The sequence below is a fragment of the Octopus sinensis genome, linkage group LG10 (assembly GCF_006345805.1).
Source record: "Octopus sinensis linkage group LG10, ASM634580v1, whole genome shotgun sequence".
Lineage (NCBI taxonomy): Eukaryota > Metazoa > Mollusca > Cephalopoda > Octopoda > Octopodidae > Octopus > Octopus sinensis.
In genome coordinates, this window is record NC_043006.1 from 776,845 (window position 1) to 791,844 (window position 15,000).

Here is a 15,000-nt window from a genome sequence, read left to right on the forward strand (position 1 = left end):
GGTTGTGGTTGTGGTGGTGGTGGTGATGAGTGTGGGGGGTAAGCTATGAGTCTAGAACGTTCGACAGTTGCAGAGTTGGATTAGGACGAAGTGTTGCAGGGTGGTAACCATGGAGAAATTTCCTTTACTCAATCAAACAGCAGAAAAAAAAAAGAAAAAAAAGATTGCCAGGTTTTAGTATTATTGGATGGAGAGAGAGAAGGAATGAGAGAAGAATGGAAAACGGAAAGGAAAAAGAAAGGAAAGAAGAAAAAAACGGTATGGAACTGGAATATGGAAAGTGGAGAATGTTGATGACGATGGTGGCGAGGAGATGGCACAGTAAGTGAGAGAGAGAGAGAGAAAGAGAGGGAGGGGTAGGAGAGGGAAAGAGAGAGAGAGAAACTGAGAGGAGTCTGTCACAGCAATCGTTCGCACACCGGACCCGATGATAGAAAGAGAGAGAGAGAGAGAGAGAGAGAGAGAGACTGTGTGTGGATGAGTGAGAGAGTGTATGTGTGGCAGAGATAGACAAAGGTGTGTGTGTGTGTGTGTGTGTGTGTGTGTAAGAGAGCGAGTGAGACGGAAAGAGAAAGGAGAAAGAGAGAAAGTGAGAGAGAGAGAGAAGGGAAACAGGAGAGAGAAAAGGGAAAGAGGGGAGAGAAGGAGAGAGAGAAGGGAAAGAGGATAGCGAGAGAGAGAAAGAGGAGAGAGAATAAGAAAGAGAGAAGGAAAAGTGGAGAGAGAAGAGAGAGAGAAGGGAAAGAGGAGAGAGAAGAAGAGAAAGAAGTGAAAGAGGAGAGAGAAGAAGAGAGAGAGAAGGAGAGAAGGGAAAAAGAAGAGGGAAGAAGAGAGAAAAGAGAAAGAGGAGAGAGAAGAAGAGAGAGTGAATGGAAAGAGGAGAGAGAAGAAGAGAGAAAGAGAAGGAAAGGAGGAGAGAGAAGGAGAGAGAAAGAGAAAGGAAAGAGGAGAGAGAAAGAGATAGCTAGTTAGATAGATAGATGGAGAGAGAGAGAGATGGGGCAGTTTGTCACAGCAGTCAGTTCGTACTCCGGAGGACCCAATATAAATGACAATAGTTATGAAGAGAGCGAACGTGTGTGTGTGTCTGGGGTGGTGATGTTTGGTTGGTTATGAGGGTGAGTGACCGAGTGTGAGACCCATACTTTGGATAACGGGTGTAAGAGAGACATGAAATGATCAATGATAGACAGATAGTGAGGGGGAAAGGAGAAAGTACACACACACACACCCACAAGCACACACATATATGTATGTATGTATGTATGTAGTATGTGTGCGTGTGTGTGTGTATGTGTGTGTGTATATGTGTGTGTATGTGTGTGTGTGTGTTAACTATAAAACGCCAGGAGGTATGAGAGGTGAATATGTTTATTTAACCACTTGTCACCCATAGAGTTACGGCCGTTTCACAGCCTTCATTATGTAATAATAATTTCAGCGTATAATTATTATTTTACATGTCTGCACTCATATGCTTGCTCATATGATGAAGGCTGTGAAACGGCCGTAATCCTCCTGACATAATTTCACCGATCGGATCTCCTGGATTTTAGCTGCATGGATCTCTGGATTATACTCCTCCGTATTGGATTACTATGTGGTCTGTTAGCCGAATCCACTAGAGGAGCTTTCTGTGATAGCTACACGGTTCTAAGAATCCATATATTACACTAGAAACTTATGTATGTATATATGTATGTATGTATGTATGTATGTATGTATGTATGTATGTCTCTCTCTCTCCTATATATATATATATATATATATATATATTATATATATATATATATATATATATAATATATATATATGTATATATGTTATATATATATGTATATATATATGTATATATATATTATATATATATATATATATATATATATATATTATATATATATATATATATATTGCACTCTATAAGTGTCAGACAAAGTCCTCTCAGTTTTGCTGAGAAAGCAATTAAATAATTAATGTAAATAAAGTTATAAGTGACTTTTTACACCTGAAAATAATATATTTGCTAATATAACAAACAACCGTTGAAGAAACTTTAAATATCGACTACAAAAATAGTTTTAATTAGCAATCATAATTTACGTGTGATGTGTACAAGCAGACATGTGGATGTAGTAATGGATAGCTAGTTCTTGCGTTCAAATTCCTTCGAAGTCTTTCGTTTGTCTCTTGGATAGGAACATTTATTCTACGTGCATCAGTTCATCTTTGCTAAACTCCAGACGGACCCTGATCGAACAGAGCTAAAATGAAAGCCACTCCCATTTTAAGGTATGTGAACACTAAACAATTGTCCGAGGATCTCGCAGTTCTAGGAGTCAATTTCTAAGGGCCCAGTTCATTGGTTTGCTTAGAGGCCTATAATACTGCTAAGACGGCCCTGATCAAAGCCAGCTGTGATCACCCTGTTTAAATTAATGCATTGAACCTTTTGGAAAGATTAAAGCGTGAGAATGTGGTCAGAAGGTTCGTGGTTAAAACAAACTTAAGGATTATCATGAAGGCGCAGGCGTGTGCGTGCATCTGGACGCAGTCACAGCTGAGTATTTCAGAAGTTCGTTTCGCAATCTTAAGGATCCGGGTTCGATCTTCTTGCATGGTATTTTGGACAATTGTCGTTTACCATAGCCTTAAACGGGCCCACATCTTGTGAATGAAACTGGGTAGATGGAAACTGTGTGGAAGACCATCGGATGGATTGTACCTGTGTCGCCCTGATTCTTATTGGGGATTACATTAAGAGTGCAAGAATACACAACCACTTTTTATAGAATAATTCAATGAACAAATAATTTCGTCGATCGAAAAACAGCGTGGAAACGAACGGCGATCCGTGTGTGCGTCTGTGTGTGTGTATGTGTGTGTGCTTGCATGTGTGTGTGTAAGGACGAGTAGATGAGTGTGTATGTATATGTGTATATGTATTATATTTACATATGCCCTCGTCTGAATGAATGAATTAACTTAATTAACTTCTTGTTTCAGTCACAGGGCTGTGGACATGCTGGGGCACGACCTAGGATTTAGCCAAACAAATCATCTCCAATCGACTCCACTACTTGTTTTAAAGTCTGGTCTCTTTTGCAAAATGTTAAGTTATGGGGATGTAAACAAACCAACAATGACTGTGAAGTAGTTTCGGGACAACCCTCCCCATATACAGTAGGCTTCCGTAGAGTCTCTGTCTATGAAATTCACTCACAAGGCATGGGTCAGTTCAGAATTAAAGAAGATGCTTGACTAAGATGCCATGCAGTGGGACTGAACTTGAAACCACGTGGTTTCAAAGTGAGTTTCTGAACCACGTACCCACGCCCTTATCTAGATTGAAGAAGAATATTGACCGCTTTGGTTACCATATTTATGTTGACCTATTTGAAGGTGTATGACTCAGTAGTTAGAGCGTTGGGCTCACAATCATGAGGTAATGAGTTCGATTCCCGGACAGGGCTGTGTGTTGTGTTCTTCAGCAAGACACTTTATTTCAAGTTGCTCAGCTATAGAAATGAGTTGCGACGTTACTGGTGCCAAACGGTACTGGCCTTTGCCTTTCCCTTGGAGAACATCAGTGGCGTGGAGTGGGGAAACTGGTATGCATAGGCGACTACTGGTCATCCATAAACAACTTTGTCCGGACTTGAGCCTCGGAGGGGAACTTTCATGACCGAAAGAGATCTTTACCCTTTACCCTGTGTATATGTATGTTTGATGTATGTTTGTGTGTATCTATGTGTGCATATGTGTGTGTATGTGTGTGATTTTAAATAGATAAAGTTTCTTACATCGACCCGGACGTGTCCAAAGTCATTGATGTAAATAAAATCTCACCTGTCTAAAGATTTTACCTGATGATGGTGGATTATATGTTACGACGTAATCTTCTATGAAAGCTTTAATAAAATTGTACCGAAACAGCTGTCGTAAATGTTAAAGACCAGACTCAAGCTTGAAAGACTGAACGGAAGTCACGACTGGAATGACTTTTCCTGAAACATCAAATAAATCAATGGAGAAATAGGGTGAAGAACCCTTCAAGAAGTGTAATAATGATAGAAATACGCAACAATAAGTAAATGCTTTGATTATAGGCTTGCAAAAGTGAGAGTGGAGTTGGGTTAAACTACAGCAACAAGAACAACAACGACAATAACACACTATACCATATGGTGTAAAGAAGATGATAATCTACTTTTTCCTTTACAATGCAATAAAGATTTGTGAAAGTCTGTGCAATCGCAATATAAGAAAGCAGGTACAATTAAAGGAATTTCAGCCAGTTTGGCACAACATTTACCGAACCTCTCCGGTGACCCCGCTTGATTGTCTGCTTCTCCATGTCTGCTTTCAAGTGTATCTATCTATCTATCTATCTATCTATCTATCTATCTATCTATCTATCTATCTATCTATCTATCTATCTATCTATCTATCTATCTATCTATCTATCTATCTATCACATTTCTCTTTCCCTGTCTTGAATGCCTGTCGTTATTCTCTTTCTGTAATATCTAGAATGTCATATGTTTTCTCAGGGTCAACAAACTCGATTCTACCGTTTAAATGCCACACGACTTCTCTATTGTTCTGTTTTTATTATAATATGTAAAAAGGTAGGTCACGTGTTAAGTAGTTCTTTTGTTGGTCGATTTCCTTCAAAGAATGAGATGACAGAAGGAGAAAGCAGTAGCTGTGCTGAGACAGATGAGAGAGAGAGAGAGAGTCAGAGAAATAGAGAGACTATGATAAAAGAGAGATAGAGGGGTAATGAATTGAGAGTGGTAGAAAAGAGAGAGAAGGAGAGAGGGACAGAGAGAGGTAGAGAAAAGAAAAGAGAGAGATAAAAAATCCTGTTTGATATCAGTGTGTATATGTTCGTGGAAATGTGCGTGCATGTACACATGCTTATGTGTGCGCGTGTATGTGTAACGTATCAGGAAATTTAGAGGTGGAGACAAAATTTATTTGAGAGAAAGAATTGATTCATACATACGTACATACATGCATACTTACACACACACACACACACACACAAACATACACGCATATATTTTTTTACATGTATATTCACAAGTATATCTATGTATGCCTCTATATGTATGTTTGTGTGTGTGTATATGTTATATATATATATATATATATATATATATATATATATATCTATATATATATATATATATATATATATATATATATATATATATATATATGAGGACCTTCCAAAATTATAAAAATTGATAAATAGTATTCATGTCTCAATCCAATTCACCATGGAATTGAATGAAAAGGAACTCCCCTTTCTGGACATCCTCATAATTAAAGAAAATGAGACAGTTACAGCTGACCTCTTCTACAAGGACACACGCCAATATTCAGATTTGAGATCTTGCCATCCTTCCCATACAAAAAGGCGCATACCATTTAATATGGCAAGGCAGATATGCTCAACAGTCACAGATATTGTTAGACGAGGGAAATGACTGGCAAAACATAATATATTCCTTCAAAAACAAAAATATCCCGACAAGTGAATTCAGCAAAGAAAATCCCGATCTCTACCTTACGGAGAAACACTCAGGCTAGGTGTGAAAATAAAAATACAAATAAAAATATTCCGTTTGTAGTTACCCACAATCCTAAAAAGCACAATATCCTGCACTCAGCCAAAAGATACCACCCAATTGTACATCAATCACCAAATCTCCAACGAATAATAAAAAAAATTACAAATTATCAACAGTTGGAGACAATCACCTATCCTTAAGAGACTCCTAACAAAGGCGAGATTCACATTTGAAATAGAAACGATGCAAGTAACCAACTGTGGAGACTCCGTTGAGGGACATGGGAATTAAGTGAGCAAGGGACAACCAAAAGGGTCAAGGATGGGAAGGAATTAAAAGTGAATGCGAACATGAAATGCAAAACAAAAATCCTCATCTACTGCATCACATGTCCACAATACAACAAAAACTACATTGGGGAGACAGGGAGGGAACTGAGCAGTCGTGTAAATGTGCATAAACAACAAATTGGGGATTCATCCCTTAGGAATGTCCCATGCAGTGAACATCTAGATATCTATGCAAATGGCAAATTTAAAATATTCCCATTTTGAAAAATAAACGATGAAAATGTACAACTACGAAAGACAAAAGGAGAATACTTTATAAGAATTCTAAATCCGAAATTAAATCGAGAATAGCCAACGCTCCATATAGTAAACAACGGTTAAAGAATATTTATGGCCAAAACCGAAAGTCCGAAAATAAACCGGGAATAATACTACCACTAAACCAAAAACAACAACTTCTTCTTTAAGAGCACGTGTATTTGAAAAAGGTTTAACGAAAGCGCTCACACACTAGAAAGAACTTCCCAGAAAAGGTTAGTAACATCCTTTTAAAAGATTTCATAACATTTTTTGAAAATAATTTCACCTCAAATACCAGCATAATATAACCAACCTATAAGGAAAGATGTAGTGGTTGAAAGCACGACACAAATAAAGTCCTTGGCGATATTTGTTTTGCATCAAGTAATAAACAGTCCCTTATCAGTTCTGCCGTCCAAACGGCAACGAACCATTAATCGGGCCATTGGAAACCAGTAACTAACTGTGCCATTGTTTTGACAAGTTATATTATAAAAGCGAAATACATATTACAAACCATCGAAATCAGCATTTCTCAACCATTTTCTCCATATGGATCCCTTTGATTCTTGTTTTATTCTCCTGGATCCTCATAACTATTTGATGTTTAAAATATCTTACTATATATTTAAAATTAAATATTAAAAATTTAAATATTTTATGTATTGGGGCGCAGGAGTGGCTGTGTGGTAAGTAGCTTGCTTACGAACCACATGGTTCCGGGTCCAGTCCCACTGCGTGGCACCTTCGGCAAGTGTTTTCTACTATAGCCTTGTGCTGACCAAAGCCTTGTGGGTGGAGTTGGTAGACGGAAACTGAAAGAAGTCGTTGTATATATGTATGTATGGTGGTGTGTTTACGTCCCTGTAAGTTAGCGGTTCGACAAAAAGGGATCTATGGCATAAGTTCCGGGCTATTCAAAAGTTAGTAAGTTAGTACTGGGGTCGATTTATTCCGCTAAATCTTTCGAAGCGGTACCCAACGACTGAAGCAAATATGCATGTATGTATGTATGTATGTATGTATGTATGTATGTATGTATGTATGTATGTATGTATGTATGTATGTATCTATCTATATTATGCACATACATATATACATATATATGAGTGCATATATACATATATATATATATATTTGCACACACACACGTTCACTTATATGACTATTGTGTGTGTGTGTGTGTGTGTGTTTTGTGTGTGTGTGTGTGTGTGTGAGTGAGTGATAGAGAGAGAGAGAGGGAGAGAGAGAGAGAGAATGTATGAAACCTGTACTGACAACGTCATCTCTAAAACCGAAATATTTAGCAATGTCGTCGTGCAGACACTAAGTACACAACCCAGCGAAAAGGCCAACCACCGCTCCATATACTGTATCAAAGAGGCACTCCGTTCCGAAGAACGCTTTCCTATTCTTCCTTTCTGTTACAAAATACCACTTTCTTTTTATACCTCTTCATTTTTTTTACCTCTCTTAGCTTTCTGCATATAATGTCACATTTGACCATATCACATTTGACCATACCATGAGCTGCTATACCACTATTCCCATACGGACCGCTGGCTTTAATATGAACTCAATAAATACCGAGATATTTACTGACTCGTGGGTTTATATACACACTAATGCAAGTATGGTCATTGTATACATGGATAATCCACCTCCTATAATGTTTATGCAATTTTAATCTTAACTCTTTCTATTCATCTTAATTCTTTTCATATTATACTATATGTGGAGGCGCAATGGCTCAGTGGTTAGGGCAGTGGACTCGCGGTCGAAGGATCGCGGTTTCGATTCCCAGACCGAGCGTTGTGTGTGTATTTATTGACCGAAAACACCTAAAAGCTCCACGAGGCTCCGGCAGGGTGTGGTGGCGATCCCAGTTGTACTCCTTCGCCACAACTTTCTCTCACTCTCTCTTCCTGTTTCTTGAGTAATGCTGCGATGGACTGGCGTCCCGTCCAGCTGGGGGAAACACATACGCCACGGAAACCGGCAAACCGGGCCCATGAGCCTGGCTGGGCTTGTAAAGGGCGACGTTTATCGTTTTTTATTATACTATATACTAAACAAGAGAGAATTTAACCAAGTAAAAGCATCAGACATATGAGTCCAACGTCACACATTTCGTCTCTTCTGTCATGCAATCAGCATAATCTCAATTTCATTCTTTCTTTCTGATCACTCTGGATTACATTGGCAGCCATTTATGTTTTGAATTAAATTCGAAGAGTGGTTAAAGATAGGTTTCTAATAAGGTTACGACTCAAAGTGGATCTTCCTACTTCATACACGAAGCAAATAGTAATCTGCAAATCCGTAGTTATGTGATATCTTTATATATAAAAGTGAAGTTCTGTGTCTGTCTCCTACGATTTAGATTCCTAACTACTCCCACATTTTGCGGTGCAGTTTAACCAAAACCGGGTATCTTATAGTCGTGATTCATACCGAGCCCTTCTGGGTATTAGTGCGCGTCTACGATGAGTCTACGATTTAAAAAAAAATTTACCATCATTTTTTTCCATTTTAATGCATTTTTTCGCTATTATATAAGGGAAGTAACTCTCTAAAAATGTCTACGATGAGTCAACGATTTAAAAAAAAATTTACCATGATTTCTTTTCCATTTTTAATGCATTTTTTTGCTAAGTTTTGGCTATAACTCTCTAAAAATGCTTATATAGTTATTTCCCTTACAAACCCGAGCAACGCCGGGCGATACTGCTAGTTTAGTATAAATTATCAGTTTGTTTTTCCATGGGGATTGCTTTTTCACATCACTTGCTGAATTATATAGCGCAAAACACTTATACGTAAACACATACAGTTATAATACTTATGTTTTATATTACATATGTTTAATCATTAGAATAGGAAATCTACCCTTCAAAAAAACATTAATTTTTGCAAAATCAAGCTTGTATATAAGACTATTCATTATATTCTCAAATTTTTCTTACAAATTTTAATTTGTTCCCGCTATTCATGTTATCTTCAAAGAATATAAAAGAAGTTTATTTAAAAGACCCGTTATGTATACATACATACATAGATGTGTGTATGTGTTTATGGTTCGGCAAAACAGACCGATAGAATAAGTACTAGGTTTACACAGAATAAGTCTTGGGGTTGATATGTTCGACTAAAAAGGCGGTGCTCCAGCATGGCTGCAATCAAATGACTGAAACAAGTAAAATAATAAAAGAATATATATATTCATATATTCATATATGCATTGCATATATATTCACACACACACTCACACAAGCACACACATACACACACACACGCAGAAATATATATAGCTATCAAGTACATCACGAGTATTTTAAATGGATAGTTTTGTCAATATCTAAAGGTACTACGAATACAAATTTCAAATTTATAAGTATATAAAGCATAACTTATGTATATATATATGTGTGTGTGTGTGTGTGTATGTGTGTGTATGCGTGCGTGTGTTTGTGTGTGTGTGTGTGTACATACATGCATACACACACACATATACCGCATATCGTATTTGTTTCTCAAGATTGTTGATGTATAACAATGTTCAGAAGTTGGCACTGTACTTTCAGAAGAAGGCCTGATGCCAAGAAAAACACGCTTTCTGCTTCCTGCTCACGTCTTAATTAATTGAATATCATTTCATAATCTGTCGCTACCATTCTTTGACCATTTCGAGCATTACCAAAAGCAGAGAACTAAATGAAAACGCAACTCGGGTATGGAGAAAAACTTTGAAATAAGAATTCGATTATTTAATTAAAAACGTCAACCATAATCAGCGCGTGTTTTTTTGGCAAGCAGGAGTGGCTGTTTGGTAAGTAGCTTGCTTACCAACCACATGGTTCCGGGTTCATTTACACTGCGTGGCACCTTGGGCAAGTGCCTTCTACTATAGCCTCAGGCCGACCAAAGTCTTGTGAGTGGATTTGGTAGACGGAAGCTGAAAGAAGCCCGTCGTATATATGTATATATGTAAGTATGCGTGTGTATATGTTTGTGTGGCTGTCTTTGTCCCCACAATATCACGCAACAACTGATGCTGGTGTGTTTACGTCCCCTTAACCTAGCGGTTCAGCAAAAGAGACCGATAGAATAAGTACTAGGCTTCCAAAGATTAAGTCCTGGGGTCAATTTGCTCGACTAAAGGCGGTGCTCCAGCATGGCCGCAGTCAAATGACTGAGAAAACTGAGACCAGTAAAAGAGTAAAGGGCATATATTATATATAATATATATATATATATATATATTATATATATATGAATTAGTTGAAATTTGATTTAGTATTACTAAATTGAATTTTTCCCAGTAAGTTTGGAATCATATTCCCTTTATTATCTATGTATATATATATATATATATATATATATATATTATATATATATAATATAGACAAACGAAAGAAGGGCACACAACACATTTATTGGGAGTTACATATATGGATCGAAAGTTTTGATTGAAACTCCTTGGTACTCTGAGTTTCAAGCGCGTCGCTAGTCTTCGTCCTCAATTACCGAAAACTAACAACATCAGAGTACCAAGCAGTTTGATTGGAACTTTTTTGATCCATACACACACACAAAATCACTCACACACAAGCCCACAGAGGCGTAGGCGTAGCTGTGTGGTAAGAAGCATGATTCTTCTCAGCCGCATGGTTCCAGTTTTAGTCCTACTACGTGACAGCGCCTTGGACAAGTGTTTTCTACTATGGCGTCGGGATGACCAGAGCCTTGTGAGTGGATTAGGTAGTCGAAAATGGAAAGGCGACCTCACTATGTATGTATATATCTATATATATATATATATATATATATATATATATATATATATATAGATATTAATGTGTGTGTGTTTGTGTGTGTGTCTTTGTGTCTATGTTCGTTCCTCCATCACCGCTTACACCAATGCTCGTGTATTTACGCCATGTATCGTAAGGTCGGCAAAAGATCCGATACTAAGTGCCGGGTTTTACAAAATAGTCCTTTGATCGATAAATCGACTAAAAGTTCTTCAGGGCGGTGAAAAAAAGAACAAGATAAACGATATATATTGAGCAACACGAAAGGATCCCTAGGACCAGTGAACAACTGTCTAAGGATTATGAACGACCACTGAATTACCTGTTAATATATATGCTGAGATCTACCTGATCCTCTGTTTACACCCACCACAAACAAGGCACCCACACACTCATAGACACACTCATGTATTATATATATATATATATATATATATATATATATAATATATATATATTATAATATATATATAATATATTTATACGTATTTGCATTATTACATACGTACATATGTACTTAAATACATACCCACATACTTACATGTATACATGTTATCTACATACATGTGTACAAAGATATCTGTTCAAACATTCATGCACATAGATTGATAGATAGATCGATAGATAATCAGACACAAAGGGAGAGGGGGGAAGAGAGAGAGCAAGACGGAGACAGAAACAGAAAGAGATGGAGAATACTAGACTGCTCGACAAACAGGTATATATATATATATATATATATATATATATATTGGTAGGTAAAAAAGAGATATTAATGGAAAGCTGGGTAATTGGGTCGGAAAGTGGAGTCAGAGAGTATGAGTGAGAGAGAGAAACAGGGAGAAACAAATGATATTGTATGAGAAAGATCGATTATTATTGAATATCAGATACACTCGTGATATTTGCATTATCCAACAGTATATCAGCTTTATGCAGTATATTAGTGTAATGCACATAGATATGTATGTATGTATGTATGTATGTATACACACATGTGTAGAATTAGTACATATTTATGAACGTAGGTGTCCATTTGTGTCTATGTCTGTGCAGACATTTTATATATTAGATATATATATATATATATATATATATTAATATATATATATATATATAGATATATATATATATATATATATATGTATATGTAGATACATACACACTTATACGTACATATATAGATATATACATACATATATATATATGCATATATATATATATGTATATATATATATATTATATATATATATATATATATATATATATATATATATATATATATATCTATAATATATATATATATATATATATATATATATATATATATACATATATATATATATCATATATATATATATATTATATGTATGTATGTATATATATTAAAAAATTAATACGGAAGTCGAGGTGTAACTAGAAGCATTTATTTGCACAACGATCGTTTCGTTTTTATTCTGCACTGCTCCCTGATGGCGTGTAACGATGTAATAACACCAGGTGCAACGCACAGTGCATGAGAGCCTCGTCAGGTGACGTAAGATGCTTCAGAAGTTCTCAGATTTACATTTCATTTTCGCTTCAAGTTATATGCTGATGGTGATATATATATACATATATACATACATATATATATATATATATATATATATAGATATATATATATATATATATATATATATATATATATATATTGCTGAAAACAGAGCAATATTGTTTCTGCATATATATATATATATCGGTTGTTGCGTGATATATATATGTATCTTTCTGTTGAAGAGCGTAGGCTCGAAACGTTAAAGACTTGTTTTATTTATATTTCCTGAGCGCCATACTAATACAATTGTTCGTTTGTTTTCCACCTGCCTTCGTCTTTTGTTTATTTTCATAAAGCTTCCCGTTATATATATATATATATATATATATATGCAGAAACAATATTGCTCTGCTTTCAGCAATCCTGATATGACTGATCTGGGCTGTATCAGTGATGTTACTCCCCAATACACTTTATCAGACATAACATTTGGCGCTCCTGATGTCTTAGCAGCAATAAAGTAAATGAAGCATAATTCAGCAGTAGGTCCCGATAGGTTCCCTGCTTGTGTCTTGAAGATGTGTCAAAACCAACTTGCACCCCCTCTAGCCAATCTGTGGCGGAACTCACTGGATGCTGAATATATACCAGAAGACCTTCTATCCCAGTCTGTTGTCCCAGTTTTCAAAAAAGGAAACAAATCGCTTGCCGTGAATTACCGTCCAATCTCACTCACCTCTCATATCATCAAGGTATTTGAGAGGGTGCTGAGATCGCGTATGACTCACTTCCTTGAGAGTCATAATATGCTGAACCCCAACCAGCATGGATTCCGTAATGGGAGAGATTGTCTGACGCAGCTACTGCATCATTTTGATGACATTTTGAGAGCCTTGGGAGAAGGTTCCAACACTGATGTCATCTACCTTGATTTCAGCAAGGCCTTTGACAGGGTTGATCATAAGATCCTTCTGAGAAAGCTGTCCAATATTGGTGTCACTGGAAAGCTGCTGCAGTGGATCAAGTGCTTCCTGTCTAACAGAACCCAACATGTTGTAGTCGAAGGAGTCAAATCCAGCCCAGCCAAAGTCAGCAGTGGTGTCCCACAAGGCACTGTGTGGGCCCACTTCTCTTCATCATCTACATAAATGATATTACTGACACCATCAAACACAGTAACATCAGAACCTTCGCTGATGATTCCAAGCTCCAGAAGGTCATCAATGGCGTAGATGACCGAATAACCTTCAGTCAGACCTACTGGCTGTTGTCCAATGGGCGGAAAAGAATAACATGTTGCTAAATGAAGACAAATTCGAACTGATCCACTTTGGAAGGGAGGACGCTCTGAAACTCCCATACTCTCTTCCTTCTGGAGAAATTCTCATGGCATCCAACAACATCAGAGACTTGGGAGTAACAGTGGACAACAACATAAGCTGGACTACACATATAAGCAGCAAAGTTGACACGGCCCGCAGAATGTGTTCCTGTATTCTCAGAACCTTCCAGTCGAGAGATTCCCACGCTATTATCCTTTTCTTCTCCACTTTTGCCCGACCCCACCTTGAATACTGCTGTCCACTGTGGTCTCCCTACACAAAACAAAATATTATGAGAATTGAAGCTCCCCAAAGGTCAATCACAAAAAAGATAGATGGCATGTCAGACCTTGACTACTGGGGTAGACTAGAGAAGCTGAAATTGTATTTACTCCAACGACGCCGTGAACGCTACATTATCTGTATGATGTGGAAAATATTCCATCAGCACTGTCCGAATGATGTTGGCATCACCTTCAAAATGCATCCAAGGCTTGGACCACGTGCCATCCGTCCACAACAAAAATTTAAATCGCATCACATAACGACAATACGGCACAATTATTTCACCTCAATTGGACCCGCTCTCTTCAACATTACACCAGGACACGCCAAAAAAGAAACTGACCACACAAAATTCAAGAAGTCTTTGGACAAATTCCTTCAAACAGTACTGGACAAACCACCCACACCCGGATATGTCTCCGCAAACAATAACTCTCTGCTCGAATGGGCCTTGGTGCCCAAATCCTGAACTGAAAGACTTCGCCAGGTGGTGCTATTAAGTTAGACATGGCCTGGGCCAATACTGGCCAAAATCTTTCTAAGTTATTCTAAGTTATATATATATATATATATATATATATATATATATATATTAGTTATAGTTAGTTATAGGATTCATTAGACTCTAGGTGCATCAGCACGTAGGGCGTCAGATCTGGCTAGGTACCATAACATAGAGTTCACGGTGAGGTAGAGCAACCATGAGGTATCATGTTTGGAATGTACATTTAGTTATGTTTATATGTAAGAACCAAGTCCAATTTAAACCGTAGATCCGTCTCAGGGCGGGTTCTGAGTGCGGCCTGGGTACAAAAAACTCAAATGGGATTCAAAATTTACTACAGCTGTTTCGAGTGAATTTTATTGATGCAT